Raw genomic sequence first — 16975 nt, 5'->3', positions numbered from 1 at the left:
CGGGCGAGGGTCGTGACTACCCACTCTGCTGCATCGTACTCTCCCGGGTGTTTGGTACGGTGAAAAGAGCACGGGCCTGGGGGTCAGAGGGCCCGAGTTCTAATCTCCGCTCCCTCGCTTCCTTGCTGTGGGAGCTGGGGCGAGGCTCTTCATGATAACGTCGGTATTCGTTAAGCGCTCACTCTGTGCAGAGCACCGTTCTAAGCGCCGGGGTAGATACGGGGTCATCGGGCCGTCCCACGTGAGGCTCGCGGTTAATCCCCGTTTTCCAGATGAGGTGACTGAGGCCCAGGGAAGTTGTGACTTAACTCGGCTGGGCCTCAGTGGCATCATCTGCCAGACGGGGATTCGACGCGTGTTCTCCCCGTACAGCGTGGCTTAGTGGAAAGGGCGGAGGCTTGGGAGTCAGAGGATGTGGGTTCCAATCCTGGCCCCGCCACTTGTCGGCTGTGTGACCTGGGGGAAGCCACTTCACCTCTCTGAGCCTCATTTACCTCATCTGTAAAATGGGGATTAAGCCCGTGAGCCCCACGTGGGATAACCTGATTCCCTTGAAGCTACCCCAGCGCTTAGATCACTGCTAGGCACAGAGGAAGCGCTTAACAAATACCGTTATCATTATTATTGAGAAGCAGCGCGGCTCGGTGGAAAGAGCACGGGCTTTGGAGTCGGGGTCATGGGTTCGAATCCCGGCTCCGCCGCTCGTCAGCTGTGCGACTGTGGGCGCGCCATTTCACTTCTCTGTGCCTCAGTGATCTCATCTGGAAAATGGGGATGAAGACCCTGAGCCCCACGTGGGACAACCTGATTCCCCTGTGTCTCCCCCAGCGCTTAGAACAGCGCCCGGCACGTCGTAAGCGCTTAACAGATGCCAACATTATTATTATTAGACTGCGAGCTCTCTAGGAGCTCAGGGACTGTTTCCAACCTTATTAACTCGAATGTAGCCCAGTTCTCTGCTTGGCATTTAACAGTTACTAAAGCGACTGCACATGGATGTTTGGGGAGTAGTTAAGACGTCCAGGGCAGAGAAGGGAGGCAGTGTAGCCTAGTGGCAAGAGCAGAAATGAGAGTCAGGAGACGCAAGTTCTAGCTACAGCTCTGCCAACCGGCCTGCCGTGGGATTTTGAACAAGTCACTCGCCCTCTCTGGGCCTCGGTTTCCTCATCGGTAAAATGGAGACCGGATACCTTCCCTTCTTTCTGCTTCAGTTGGGTATCTCTTGCGAGACACGGACCCGGTCCGGCCCGGTTACCTCGAATCTATCGCAGTCCTTGCCCAGTAAGCACTTAATCAAAGCCGCCTGGTCTAGAGAGAAGAACACGGGCCCGGACGTCATAAGGACCTGGGTTCTGGTCCCGGTTCCGCCGCTCGTCTGCTGTGCGCCCTTGGGCAAGTCATCTAACGTCTCGGGGCCTCCGTTACTTCTTCCGTAAAATGGGGATTGAGAATGCCCCGTGTGGGACAGGGACCGTGGCCAACCCGATTAGCTTGTGTCTACCCCCGAACAGCCCCTGTCGCCTAGTAAGCGCTTAACAAATACCATAAAAATGATACCATCGTTGCTATTGTTGGATCTGAGGACCGTCCAACGGAAGGGTGACGTAAACGTAATTTCACCGGAGAAGTTCCCGGAGCACTGTAATCCCTTTCCATGCTGCCTTTCGATGGGGGGGGGGGGGGGGGGGGGGCGGTGCCAGAGGCCAGAGGGGAAAAAGGAGACGAGGATTAGATGGAAGAGGAAGGATCGCGACTAAAACCAAAGGAAGACGAAACGCTTTCAAGACGGACTCTCTGTTCCCCGTGTGTGGGCGAAGTCAGGCGGGGAAATGAAAGGTTTTGCTATCAGCACCACCGACTCTTCAGCGCTGAATCAATCTGTCGTGGGAGGTGAGACCCGGGAATTAGAGCCCAGGTCGGAGCTGACGGGGGGGGGGCGGGGGGGAAGTTAGCTCTGAGATTTTGAGGTTGGGAGGGGATGGGATTAATTTACTCCCGGAACTCCATTTTCCTCGGAGAGGGGTTCAAGTGGGCGATGATCTGATAAGGTGGAAAATTAATTAGAGGATGATTTCAAATTCCCAGGGAATGCCAGCCGCAGAGGCCAAGGTTCAGCCAACTACCTGATTTCGCTCGGGTCTTCTCAATCAGTCAGTCGATCAGTGGTACTGATTGAGTGCCGACTACGTGCAGAGCGCTGCACTGAGCGTTTGGGAGAGAACAATACGACAGCGTTAGCAGAATTAGCTCCCTGGCCATTCTCTTTGGGACTTGGGCTTCCACGGTTGCCATGGCCCGTTTGAGCCCCACGTGGGACGGGGACCGTGTCCAACCCGATTAATAATGCTGGTATTTGTTAAGCGCTTACTATGCGCCGAGCACTGCTCTAAGCGCTGGACACAGTAAGCGCTTAACAAATGCCAACATTAACCCGTATCCAGCCCAGCGCTTAATACGGAGCTTGACACATAGTAAGCGCTGAGCTAATATAGTAATTAGGATGTTCCATGAGGGAGAGAGGCCCGGCAGGAAGCCTCAAAAATAATGATAATGATAATGGTATTTGTCAAGCGCTTACCGTGTGCCGGACACTCGGAAATAGCCGAGCGCCATAGCCGAATGCTTGCCGTGTGACCTTCTCCACGCCTCGGTTCTCCTCGTCTCCCTCATTCATCCGTTCATTCAATAGTATTTATCGAGCGCTTATTATGTGCAGAGCACTGTACTGAGCGCTTGGAATGGACAGGTCGGTAACAGAGAGAGACGGTCCCCGCCCACCGACGGGCTCACGGGCGCCATCGGGGGAGACGGACAGACGAGAACGATGGCGATAGATAGAATCGAGGGGCTGAACATCTCATTAAAACAATAGCAAAGAAATAGAATCGAGGCGATGTACACTTCATTGACAAAATAAATAGGGTGATGAAAATATATACAGTGAGCCCCACGTGGGAGAGGGATTGCGTCCAACCTTTTCCGTGTGTATCTACCCCGGCGCCTAGAGAGGTGTTGGACACATAGTGAGCGCTTAACGAATACCGTAAAAAACGGGGCCTACGGTGGCTGGCGAGGCCGGTGTCTGCAGGGCATGGCTATTCATGAACTAAATCCCCACTCCGTCTGCAGGGAACCAGATTCCCTCTCTCTTTCTACGATGTGGTGGAATTATTCCTTCTCCGGTGCTTCTTTTTTCCCCTCTCGATTGCTCAGGTTAACGGGGGAACCTTCCCACGGTTTACAGGAAGAGAGAGCAGATGATGCTGCGGTCGTGCGCGCCATGATCGCTTTGTTTCCTATCACTGCCAGACCAATCAATCGAGACATTCATTCATTCAATAGTATTTATCGAGCGGTTACTATGTGCAGAGCGCTGTACTAAGCGCTTGGAATGTACAAGTCGGTAACAGAGACGGTCCCCGCCCTTTGACGGGCTTAGAGGCTCATCGGGGGAGACGGACAGACGGGAACGATAGCGATAAATAGAATCAAGAATAATGTTGGTATTTGCTAAGCGCTTACTATGTGCAGAGCACTGGTCTAAGTGCTGGGGTAATAAGAATAATCATGTTGGTATTTGTTAAGCGCTTACTATGTGCAGAGCACCGTTCTAAGCGCTGGGAGAGATACAGGGTCATCAGGTTGTCCCCCGTGGGGCTCACAGTTAATCCCCATTTTACAGATGAGGTCGCTGAGGCACAGTGAAGCGACTCGCCCACAGCCACACAGCTGGCAAGTGGCAGAGCGGGGATTCGAACCCCTGACCTCTGACTCCCAAGCCCGGGCTCTTTCCACTGAGCCACGCTGCTTCTCATGAGAAGCGTCATGAGAAGCAGTTCGGCCTAGTGCTCAGAAGGACCTGGGTTCTAGTCCTGGCTCCACCCCCTGTCTGCCGAGTAAACCTGGGCCAGGCGCTTCACTTCTCTGCGCCTCGGATACCTCATCTGTAAAATGGGCACAGAAGACCGGGAACCCCATGTGGGATTGGGACTATATCCAACCTGAGTAACTTGGATCTACCCTAGCGCTTAGTACAGAACCTGGTACTTATTAAGCACTTAACGAATAACATTAAAAAAACCCCAAAAATATTTACTGAGGGCTACTACGTGCAAGACACTGTACTAAGCCCTTAGAAAAACAAAATACAACAGTGTTGGAAGATGCTTTTTTCCTTTTAAATGGCGTAGGGAGAGTTAGAATCCACATCGCTTCTTGTTAGTCACATCAGAGCGAGGAGGAGTTGGGGCAGGGGGGTTAGGGAGAAGAGGAAGAACATTCCCGATTTTCCCATGGACAGAACACAGGACGGCAGCATTCCATCGACGATCATCCCGTCCCGCCCGGAGCAAAGTTGATAGAGGTATCGTATGTCCCTAACTGATCTCCTTCCCTCTCTTTTAAGCGCTCAGTACAGTGCTCTGCACACAGGAAGCGTTCAATAAATACGATCGAATGAACGGATCTTTAGCATTTTGGCGTAGCGGCTAGAACTCGGGCCCGGGAGTCGGTAGGCCGCGGGTTCTAACCCCGGTCCCGCCCCTTGCCTGCCGTGTGACCCCGGGCAAGTCGCTCCACTTCTCTGGGCCTCAGCGACCTCCTCTGTGAAATGGGAGTGGAGACAGCGTGGCTCGGTGGAAAGAGCCCGGGCTTGGGAGTCAGAGGTCGTGGGTTCGACTCCCGGCTCTGCCGCATGTCAGCCGTGTGACTGTGGGCGAGTCCCAACTTCTCTGTGCCTCAGTTCCCTCATCTGTAAAATGGGGATTAACCGTGAGCCTCACGTGGGACAACCTGACGACCCCGCATCTCCCCCAGCGCTTAGAACGGTGCTCTGCGCATAGTAAGCGCTTAACAAATACCAACATCATTATTACCGCGAGCCCCACGGGGGACGGGGACCGTGTCCGAACGGATCTGCTTATATCCACCCCCGCCTTAGCGGAGTGCCTGGCACGGGGCAAGCGCTTAACAAATACCACGATTATTATTCGTTATTATTATCTCATTCAATAGTAATAATAACGTTGGTATTTGTTAAGCGCTCACTATGTGCAGAGCACCGTTCTAAGCGCCGGGGTAGACACAGGGGAATCAGGTCGTCCCACGTGAGGCTCCCAGTCTTCATCCCCATTTTACAGATGAGGTCACCGAGGCGCAGAGAAGCGAAGGGACTCGCCCACCGTCCCACGGCTGACAAGTGGCCGAGCCGGGTTTCGAACCCACGACCTCCGAAGCCCGGGCTCTTTCCACTGACCCACGCTGCTTCGATGGTATTTATTCAGTAGTATTGAATGCAATAGTATTCATTCAGTGGTATTTATCGAGCGCCTACTGTGTGCAGAGCGCCGTCCTAAGCGCTCGGAATGGACAAGTGGGCAACAGACTCCCCCTGAGGAGAGAAGAGACCTCGCTCTAAAAGATCGGGATCGCGCTGCGGCTCTTCAAAGTTCAAACCGTGTCGGAGGGGTTCGGGGTGGGGCGCGTGAGAGGGGAGGAGGGGGCCGGGGGCCAGATACCTCTCTCCTTCCCTCCTCCCTCTGCCCCGTCGATCTCTCTTGCCCCCCGATTCCCGGAAAAGGCGAATCACCCAGAAGGCCGCACCGGGCAGACGGTCAGACGTGCCGCGGGGCGAGCCGACCCTCTCCGGGAGACGGCCCTCGGCCGCGCCCGACGCGTGGACCCGACTGCGATGAGAACTTCAGGCAATGGGTTCTGGGCACTCGCTGGCTTGGAAATGGACCTGGGAGTCAATTAAATCAACCGTGGTATTCGGTAAGCGCTTACCAGGCGCGAAGCACTGTTCTAAGCGCTAGGGGATGCAAGGTGATCGGCTTGTCCCCCGTGGGGCTCACGGTTTTAATCCCCATTTGACGGATGGGGGAACTGAGGCCCAGAGAAGTGAAGTGACTTGCCCAGGGTCACGCAGCTGACCAGCGGCAGAGCCGGGATTAGAACCCGTGACCTCTGACTCCCGAGCCCGCGCTCTTCCCGCTGAGCCCCGCTGCTTCTCGGGGAATGGCGGGGAATAATGTTTTCACTGGGTTACTGCTCGGCAACCCCCCGCTGAAGCCCTCCTGAAAAGATCCCTCTTCCGATCGGTCGGCCTGTCCGTCAGGGGAACTTACTGAGCGCTTACTGCGTGCTTGGGAAAGGGCTCCCAGTTAATCCCCTTTTTACGGATGAGGTGACCGAGGCACGGAGAAGTGAAGTGACTGGCCCAGAGTCACACGGCTGACAAGTGGCAGAGCCGGGATTCGAACCCACCACCTCAAGTCACTTCACTCCCCCGGGCCTCAGTTACCTCCTCTGTCAAATGGGTGTACATCCACTGAAGCGGCGTGGACGCCTCGCATCTGCACCAGCACTTAGAACGGCGCTCGGCAAACAGCAAGCGCTTAACGAGTACCAGAATCATCATCGTTATTATTCTCCGGGTGGGCCTGTCTTCTCCGTTAGGTCGTGTGCTCCTAGTCATCCGGTGGAAGCATCGAGGCTCAGTGAAAAGAGGCCGGGCGTGGGAGTCAGAGGTCATGGGTTCGAGTCCCGGCCCCGCCGCTAGTCAGCTGTGCGACTGTGGACAAACACTTAACTCCTCGGTGCCTCAGTTCCCTCCTCTGTAAAATGGGGATGAAGGCTGTGAGCCTCACGTGGGACGACCTGACTACCCTGGAGGCGCGGCTCGGCGGAAAGAGCCCGGGCTTGGGAGTCAGAAGTCATGGGTTCGAATCCCGGCTCTGCCACTTGGCAGCCGTGTGACTTTGGGCGAGTCACTTAACTTCCCTGGGCCTCGGTGACCTCCTCTGTAAAATGGGGATGAAGACTGTGAGCCTCACGTGGGACGACCTGATGACACCGTATCTCCTCCGGCGCTTAGAACAGCGCTCTGCACGGAGTAAGAGCTTCACAAATACCAACGTTATCATTTCTATCATCCACCAGTCCCAATCCTTAGCTCTCTCTTCCTCCTCTCCATCCCCCGGTCCCGGTCTCGGTCTCCCTCCCTCCTCCTCCCCTCCTCCTGCCAGCTGTGATGGAGAAGTTCCCTCTGCCCCCCCTCTGACCAGCAGCCGGGTGAAAACGAATTGCGGCTCGGCCTCCTCTCTGTCCCGGAGCCAGGCGGCGAGGCCATTTTTCCATCGAGAGGCTGACACGCCACATCCGTCACTCTTCTTCCCAGAAATGTTGTTCCAGACGCGTATCGATGACAAACGGAGCCCAGACTGTTCTCCGCTCTAATCCTGGCCCTTCCACTGCGGCGCTGGACTGAGCGCCGAGGATCCCGGAAGATTCTACTCGCTCAGCCTTCGGCCCTCCGACATCTCATCTGTCCCCACGGCATCCCCGGGAGGCACTGGTTTTTTCCACGAGGGGGAAACCGAGGCTCAGACAAGTTGAATGACGTGGCCAGAGTCGCACGGCCAGTCAGCACGGAGCCACAGCCGCAACTCATTATTCCCCCTCTAGACCGGGAGTTCACCGTGGACGGGGAACGTGTCTCCCGTCTCGGTCGGATTGGACTCTCCCAAGCGTCCGGTACACGGTAAGCCGCGTGAGAAGCGGCGTGGCCTGGGGGATGGACGACGGGACGGGTAGCCGGAAGGACCTGGGTTCGAAATTCTGGCTCCGCCACTCGGGTGACCTCGGCCAAGTCACTTCACTTCCCTGTGCCTCAGTGACCTCATCTGTAAAACGGAGTTTAAGACCGTGAGCCCCACGCGGGACGTGGACCCTTTCCGACCCGATTAGCTTGGATCTACCTCAGCGCTTCATACAGTGCCTGGTACATAGTAAGCGCTTAACGGATCCCGTTAAAAAAATGGGACTGCCAACTCTGTCTTATTATGTTCTCCCAAGCGCTGAATACAGTGCTCTTCACATAGTAAGCGCTCGATAGATACCATCGATGATGATGAATTAAGCGCTCAGTAAATCTCATTGACTGTGATTTCCTTGAGGCAGATAATATGAATCTTGCTTTTGCTCTACTCGACAAAGTACCTATGGGGATGAAGATTCTGAGCCCGATGTGGGTCAGGGATTGTGTCCAACCCGATGACCTTGTGTCTTGCCCCGGCGCTTAGTACAGTGCCTGGCACATAGTAAGAGCTTAACTGGAGAAGCAGCGTGGCTCAGTGGAAAGAGCCCGGGCTTTGGAGTCAGCGGTCATGGGTTTGAATCCCGGCTCTGCCACTCGTCAGCTGTGTGACTGTGGGCGAGCCACTTCACTTCTCTGGGCCTCAGTTACCTCATCTGGAAAATGGGGATTAAGACCGTGAGCCCCACGCGGGACGACCCGATTCCCCTGTGTCTACCCCAGTGCTCTGCACGTAGTAAGCGCTTAACAAATACCAACATTATTATTATTATTATTATTATTAACCAATACTGCTATTATTATTATTACTAGTTCAGGGCTTTGCGCTCAATAGGCATTCAATAAATACTACTGATTGATTCACCACATAATAATAATAGCAATAATAATAATGCTGGTATTTGTTAAACGCTTCCTATGTGCAAAGCACCGTTCTAAGCGCCGGGGGATACAAGGTGATCAGGTTGTCCCACGTGGGGCTCACAGTCTTCATCCCCATTTTACAGATGAGGGAGCTGAGGCACAGAAGAGTTAAGTGACTTGCCCAAAGTCACACAGCTGCCAAGTGGCAGAGCGGGGATTCGAACCCATGACCTCCGACTCCCAAGCCCGGGCCCTTTGGCAACGTCTCCTGCTGGAATTCCAGAATGTTCGGATTTCCTCTTCTGGCCAGTCATGGTTCGGATTGGATTCAGCATCGGGGTTCTCTCTCCGTGGTGACAGGATGCTAGGCAGAACCATGCGATGCTTGCAATACCCCTAACTTTCGCCCCCGGGACCGTTCGCTTACGAGTGGATCGACGCCCCTCTCAAACTCACAGATATCTTCCGCTCTGCCGACGTCCTGGGGGAACGGAATTCCGTCAGCTTGCAGCTCGCGGTGTGGAGAAATGCGTCCTTTCGTTGGTTCGGAAACTGCCCCCTTTCCAACTGCGATGGATCCCTGCTCGTCCTGGCCGTGTGGGATTTGGTGAATGATCAGTCGATCCTCAGTCGGATTTATTGAGCGCTTACCGTGTGCAGGGCACTGTTCTAAGCGCTTGAGAGGGAACAGAGCAGGTAGACGTTTTCCCGGCTCACAGCCAGCTTCCAGTCTAGAGCCCATTTGGGATCTAGGCCGTGGCCTAGCGGATAGAGCCCGGGCCTGGGAGTCAGAAGGTCCTGGGTTCTATTCCCGGCTCTCCCACTTTTCATTCAGTAGTATTTGTTGAGCGCTTACTACGTGCAGAGCACCGTACTAGGCGCTTGGAATGGACAGATCGGCAACAGAGAGAGACGGTCCCCGCCCTCCGACGGGCTCACGGTCTCGTCGGGGGAGACGGACGGACGAGGACGACGACGATGGATAGAGTCGAGGGGAAGAACATCTCATTAAAGCAATGGCAGATAAATAGAATCAGGGCGATGTACATCTCATTAAACAAAATAAATAGGGTGATGAAGATATAAACGGTCGAGCGGACGAGTACGGCACCGAGGGGATGGGACGGGAGAGGGGGAGGGCCAGAGGGAGAGGGGGGAGAAGAGGGTTTAGCTGAGGAGAGGTGAAGGGCGGGGTAGAGGGAGCAGAGGGAAAAAGGGGGGAGCTCAGTCTGGGAAGGCCTCTCGGAGGAGGTGAGTGTAAGTAGGGATTCGAAGAGGGGAAGAGAATGAGTTTGGCGGAGGTGAGGAGGGACGGCGTCCCGGGACCGCGGGAGGACGCGACCCGGGGGTCGACGGCGGGACGGGCGAGACCGGGGGACGGTGAGGAGGCGGGCGGCGGAGGAGCGGAGCGCGCGGGGGTCTGCTTTGTGACCTCGGGGAAGCCGCTTCCCTTCTCTGTGCCTCAGTGACCTCATCTGTAAAATGGGGATGACTGTGAGCCTCTTATGGAACACCCCCTCTAGACTGTGGGCAGGGATTGTCTCTCTTTATTTGCTGTATTGTACCTTCCAAGCGCTCACTACAATGCTCTGCACACAGTAAGCGCTCCATAAAATACGATAGACTGAATGAATGACAGGGACCGTATTCAACCTGATTAGCTTTCATCTACCCCGGTGCTCAGTACAGTGCCCGGCACATAGTAAGCTCTTAGCAAATATCGTTTAAAAAAAAAAATACACAGGTCGGGATTCACGTTGGCCTCAATAGCGGCGTGGGAGGAGAAGAGAATTGGGATAATGAGGAACCAGTTTATTAAACTCTAATAGGGGGAGGCGTTCGGTTTTTTTTCCCCATCCGTACCCCTGGGCCCGATTTTCTTGAAAATTACGATGATCCAGTGTCTGTGCAACATTTCTTGTACAGGTACTGGATTTAGACAATTTAAGGTTTATTAAGATTCACCTGCAGTTCACCTCCTTTTGCTGATTCTTATTACAGTAAATTGCTTTTTCACATCTCTTAGCGATTTTCAAAGGTCATTTTATTGGCTGAATATACGCGCATTACAGAAATACATTACAAAACCATTTGCATTTGAGCAGGAGTTAATCAGTTCTAGTTACGTTTCGGACTTAGAATAAACGTATACAGTATTGGAAATGATCAGGGCAAGATTTTTCAATTAAGCGTGGTTAAAATGAAAAGTTACGATGTTGTGCGTGGGGAGATGGGTTTAAAGTTTGTTTAAAAGTAACAGAGAACAGAAAGCACTCAGAAGGAAATTGGAAATAATCCCCGACTGTTAACGAGGGAAGAAAGGAGAGGTTAAGGATCATTTTCGAGAAGCAGCGTGGCCTAGGGGAAAGCACGAGGGCCCAAGAGTCAGAGGACCTGGGTTCGAATGCCCACGATGTGCTTCCAGTCTAGATGGGGAGAAAGACGTTAATGGAAAGCGAAGGTATCAAATCCGAGGGAGATACTTTTCCTTTTTGGTAAGGCCTGTGCTCGGTAGAGAACCCTGCTTTTCATTTTCTAAAGAGCTTTTGCATTCATCTTAGGTAACCACAAAATGTTCCTGAAATTCCACTCACTACCCCTGGCCTCGTTCCTCGGATTCAGAGTCCCTGAGCTAATGTCCCAACGGGCTAAATTCGGAACGCATACTGCGCTTTGCCTGGGAATAGGGGAGACTGGAAATCTTCGCAGGATAACCAAGATCGGTCTGTATCTCAGAGGAAAACAACCCAAAAAACTCTGCCATAAACGATCAGCCCATCAGTGGTGTTTTCCGAACATTCGTTCATTCAATAGTATTTACTGAGCGCTTACTCTTTGCAGAGCACTGTACCAGGCGCTTGGTATGTACAATTCGGCAACAGATAGAGACAATCCCTGCCCATTGACGGGCTTACGGTCTAATCGGGGGAGACAGCTACTGTAATCTAATCTAATTAGAGACATCTAATCAGGGGAGACGTCTCATCTGTAAAATGGGGATTAACTGTGAGCCTCATGTGGGACAACCTGATCTCCCTGGATCTCCCCCGGCGCTTAGAACAGTGCTCTGCACATAGTAAGCGCTTAACAAATACCAACATTATCATTACTGTTATTACTGAACATCTACTTACTGCTACTACTACTAATGACTACTAATAATTTCTCTGTAATTTATTTATATTCATGTTTGGTCCCCTCTAGACTGTAAGCTCACTGTGGGCAAGAAACGTGTCTGCTTATTGTTATATTGTGTTCTTCCAAGTGCTTAGTTCGGCGCTCTGCACACAGTAAGCGCTCAATAAATCCGATTGAGTGAATGAATAATAATGATAATAGTGGGATTAAGTGCTTACTCTGTGCCAGTCACTGTACTAAGCGCTGGGGTAGATATAAGGCCATCGGGCTAGACCGAGTCCGTGTCCCGCGTTGGGTTCACGGTCTTAATCTCCGTTTTACAGATGAGGGAACTGTGGCACAGAAAAGGGAAGCGACCCGCCCAGGGTCTCCCTGCAGACAAATGCAGAGCCAGGATTAGAACCCAGATCCTTCTGATTTCATTCAATAGTATTTATAGTATTTATTGAGCGCTTACTAGGTGCAGAGCACTGTACTAAGCGCTTGGAATGTACAAATCGGCAACTTCCAGGCCTGCGCTCTTTTCACTGGGCCAAGCTCCTTCACGAGGACAATCGAGGGGCAGGCCCGAGTCCCCGGGGAAGATTCATTCATTCATTCAATAGTATTTATCGAGCGCTTACCATGTGCAGAGCACTGTACTAAGCGCTTGGAATGGACAGGTCGGTAACAGAGAGAGACGGTCCCCGCCCTCCGACGGGCTCACGGTCTCGTCGGGGGAGCCGGACGGACGAGGACGATGACGATGGATAGAGTCGAGGGGAAGAACATCTCATTAAAACGATAGCAGATGAATAGAATCGCGGCGATGTACGTCTCATTAACAAAATAAATAGGGTAATGGAAATGTATACGGTTGCGGTCTGCCGAGAGACAGACGGAGACAGGGAATGTGTGTGGAGTGTGCGTGTGAGTGTTTGTGCCCCCCACCCTCCTAACCTTTGCCCCCCGGAGCCTCTGACCCCAGAACCCATCCTCTGCGGGCCAAGACGGGCCGTGGGCTTTCCGGCTGACCGCCCGTCACGTTCCACGGACAAGGACCGCATCCAACCAATAACTGTTTGTTCGCCCGACCGCCGTGGTGTCGGGTTTTATTGTAGCTACACTTGGGGGAGTGACAGCCTGCTAAATCTCGCCCCCGTTAGCCCGCTTCAAGCCGGCGGCCTCTCCTACTCCCCTAGCCGTTTGTTACACCTGATTCTGTGGCCGGCCACCCGAGGCGAGGGCCGAGATCGCTCCGCTCAGTCATTCATTCATTCGATAGTATTTATCGAGCGCTTACTATGTGCAGAGTACTGTAGTAAGCGCTTGGAATGTACAAGTCGGTAGCAGATACGGTCCCTGCCCTTTGACGGGCTTACGGTCGAATCGGGGGAGACGGACGGACGAGAACAGTAGCGATAGCAAAAGTCAGCCAATTATCCATCAATAATCGTATTTACTGAGCGCTCACCGTGCGCAGAGCACTGAACTGAATGCTCGGGAAAGGACAATAATAATGATAGTAATGTCGGTATTTGTTAAGCGCTTTCTATGTACAGAGCACTGTTCTAAGCGCTGGGGGAGATACAGGGTCATCAGGCTGTCCCTCGTCGGGCTCACGGTCTTCATCCCCATTTTACAGATGAGGTCACTGAGGCACAGAGAAGTCAAGTGACTTGCAGACAGTCACCCAGCTGACAAGGGGCAGAGCCGGGATTCGAACCCATGACCTCTGACTCCCAAGGCTGGGCTCTTTCCACTGAGCCACGCCGCTTCTCTTTGTCCAAGGACATTGTCCAAGGACAGTGAAACCTTGGGCAGCGAAACAGGAGCTGACGGTCTCGAGGGGACTCTGAGGAGAACGCCCTCCTGGAGGATTCTGGGCCGTGGGCTCCACCTGCCACCTTGGGCTGCTCTTTGACCTCGTGGCCTGGGTTCAACTCTATCCATGTTTAGGCATTTGCCGTGATAATCATTACGGTATTTATTAATCACTTCATTCATTCACTCATTCAGTCGTATTTACTGAGTGCTTACTGCGTGCAGAGCACTGTACTAAGTGCTTGGGAGGGTACAGTGCAACATGCCCCGCTCACAAAGAGCAGTTACTATGTGCCAAGCACTAAGAGCTGGGGTAGATAGAAGATAATCAAGTCGGACAGAGCCCCTGCACCCCCTGAGGCTCGGGGGCCAGGGTGATGGAAACGGATAAGGAAAGGGAAGGTCAGAAAGTCAAATGACTCGGCCGAGGTGACACCGCAGATGAGGGGCGGAGCTGGGATTAATAGTCGTCATAATAATCTGGGTGCTTGTTAGCCCGGGCTTGGGAGTCAGAGGTCACAGGTTCGACTCCCGGCTCGGCCGCTTGGCAGCTGTGGGACTGTGGGCGAGTCACTTCACTGCTCTGCGTCCCAGTTACCTCATCCGTAAAGTGGGGATTCACCGTGAGCCTCACGTGGGACGACCCGATGACGCCGTATCTCCCCCAGCGCTTAGAGCAGTGCTCTGCACATAGTAAGCGCTTAACAGATACCAACATTATTATTATTGTTGTTATTTAGTGCATACCACTGACTGAAGGGAAGCAGCATTATCACGATTAGGAGAAGCACCGTGGCCTAGTGGATGGAACCCGGGTCTGGGAGTCAGAAGGAACCGGGTTTCTAATCCTGCCTCTGCCACATGTCTTCTGTGTGACCTTGGGTTAGTCGCTTTACTTCTCTGGGCCTCATAATCCCCCTCTGTAAAATGGGGATTAAGAGTGTGAGCCCCATGTGGGACAGGGACTTTGTCCAACCCGATTAATTTAAATCTACCTCAGGGTTTAGGACAATACTTCACGCATAGTAAACGCTAAACAGGTATCAATAATTATTATTCTTTTTCTTGACAAAAATGCTGATTCCAAGGGAAAATCCTTGGCCCACGGCTTGGATTCGCCATTCGATTGCCAACTTCCCACTTCTCTCGGATTAGGGGGCCCCTAATTTAGGATCAACCTCAAAACTCCCGGGTAGGAGACCAGCAGCGTGGACCTCATCGAAGCTGTCGAGGAGAAGGATCTTCTGTCCCGTGACAGTAATCTGGGGATTAGGACTGTGTCAGATGTTCACGCTATAAAAAATCAGTAAGCATCGATTGGAATTATAGACCCTGCCTGACTTCAGAAGAGGTATTCATTTGTGCGACGTCCGCCAACAGAATGACACCTTCATCGCAATCTTTTTCGGTAATTAGACATGACAACTTGCGCTGGGGTATTAGTATGTCGGGGAGAAATTTCAACGGATCACGATAAAGGAAGGACGTCCGTGAGGTCGGGGGACGTGGCGGTTAGAAAACAGAAGCGAAAACGACTAGGATTTTTGTGTAGCCCATTGGTGTGTATGTTTGTGTGACCTCTGTCTTGCTGGTTGTCTCGCTGTGAGCAACCTGGTAAATCACAAACAGCGGGCAAGTTGGGGAGGCGGGATTAGAACCCAGGTCCTCCTGACTTCCAAGCCCGGGCTCTATCCTCTAGGCCACGCTGCTTCTCTAGGACTTGGGAACATGCAAGGGAAGTAAAAGATAGGTTGGGTCAGTGAGAGAAACAGCAACGTCTGCTGGAAAGAGCCCATGTCTAGGATTCAGAAGACCTGGGTTCTAATCCCAGTTCTGCCACTTGTCCGCTGTGTGACCTCGGGCGAGTCACTGAGCTTCTCTGTGCTTCAGTTACCTCATCTTTAAAATGGGGATCACTGTGAGCCCCACGTGGGACAAGGACTGGGTCTAAGCCTGTTTCTATCCCAGCGTCTAGGACATTGCCTGGCCCAAAGTAAGAGCTTAACAAATCCCACTGAAAAGAAAAATAAAGTCTCCCAAGATGAAAGTGTGGGAAATTCATTGGTTTGGACCGCTGCTGGAAAACCGAGCTTCTCCATAAATCTCTCGGTGCTGTTTCAAAATGGGAATGGGAAAAAAATGAAGGGATAATTTTTAGACTCTTTCTAATATCCAAATGGGCTGTAACCACGAGCTACTTTTTATTTCCCTGCTCGTGAAAGTCTACTTCGTCCATGCAAATTAGCACTAGCCTGAAGGCCTGAAGTTGAAAAATGACGATCTTCGTTGTGATCCGTCTTCCCGCAGTTCTGCTAGCTTCGATTCTCATCCATCGCGTTGACTGAGCCTCCGCTGTGCACGCTGGACTCTGTACAAGACGCTGGGGGCTCATGCGGGAAAAAACAAGGGGAGAGTCACAAGAAAGTATTTCTCTTCCCCTGTCCTTGAGAAGCTGAGAAGCGGAAGGGGGAGACGGGACGAGAGGTAAGCTCCTTGAAGGCAGAGAACGTGCCTGCTGAAATTATTTTATTCTCCCAACCATTTAATGAAGTGTGATCCGTCCAAAATAAGCACTCGGTAAATACCGGGGTACTACTTAATGAGCCCCTCCTGTGTGCAGAACAGTGAACTGAACGCTTGGACGAGGACTAAAGAGTACAATCAAAAGCAGTGTGGTCTAGTGGATAGAGCCCGGGCCCGGGAGTCAGACGGGCATGGGTTCTACCCAGGCTCCGCCCCTTGTCTGCCGCGTGACCTTGGGCAAGTCACTTCACTTCTCTGGGCCTCAGTTCCCTCATCTGGAAAATGGGGATGAAGACCGCGAGCCCCCGGTGGGACATGGACTGTGTCCAAACTGATTAGCTTGTATTTACTTCAGCATTTAATGCAGCGCGCGTCACTTAGTAAGCGCTTAACCAATGTCATTAAAAAAAAATCAATCCATCAGTGGTATTTATAGAGCACTTCCTGGATGCAAAGCATTTGGGAAAGTATGATGTAATAGAGTTGATCGACGTGTGTCCCTCTCCACAGGGTAAATCAAGATTGACTGATTGATTGATTGACAATAAATTATATTAATTAATTAATATAGGAACTCTGGAGGACTATAAAGATGGCTTCCAAATTCCATCCCAACCACTGTGGGGTCCCTAACAAGCGGTTGCCCTGAATCCTGAGGCAGTTCGACCTGGCGGAAAGAGTTTGGCCCTGGGAGTCGGGCGACCTGGATCCCAATCCCGGTCCCGCCACCCGTCCGCGGTGTCACCTCGGGTGAGTCACTTCCCGTCTCTTGCCTCAGTCATCTCATCTGTAAAATGGGAATTCAATGCCTGTTCTCTTTCCTCCTTAGCCTGTGAGACCCATGAGGGACTTGATATTCTTTTATCTACCCCAGCATTTAGTAGAGTGCTTGACACATAGAAAGCACTTAACCAAGACTACAATTATTATTATTATTCTTACTTACACTGGGAGCTCCAGTAGTACAGAGATTGTATCTGCTGCGATTATTTTGTAGCTGCTCCTGCACTTAGTAGAGTGCATGTATATAGTGAGCACTTAACAAATACCATA

General features: G+C 52.4%; 1 long non-coding RNA gene across 2 annotated transcripts; it reads left to right on the top strand.

The window, feature by feature from the left end:
* Window positions 1-10883: 10883 nt before the first annotated feature.
* Window positions 10884-16666, top strand: LOC114816448. Of its 2 annotated transcripts, none has more exons than XR_005660790.1 (3): window positions 10884-11181; window positions 15707-15883; window positions 16494-16666. It is a non-coding gene; the product is annotated as an uncharacterized LOC114816448 (long non-coding RNA). The 2 variants fall into 2 exon arrangements; XR_005660789.1 differs by lacking the exon at window positions 10884-11181 and adding an exon at window positions 14441-14807.
* Window positions 16667-16975: the final 309 nt, after the last annotated feature.

This window comes from Ornithorhynchus anatinus, chromosome 14, assembly GCF_004115215.2.
Source record: "Ornithorhynchus anatinus isolate Pmale09 chromosome 14, mOrnAna1.pri.v4, whole genome shotgun sequence".
Taxonomy (NCBI): Eukaryota; Metazoa; Chordata; class Mammalia; order Monotremata; family Ornithorhynchidae; genus Ornithorhynchus; species Ornithorhynchus anatinus.
The sequence above is the reverse complement of the archived record's forward strand: the minus strand, read 5'-3'. Positions and strand labels throughout refer to the sequence as shown.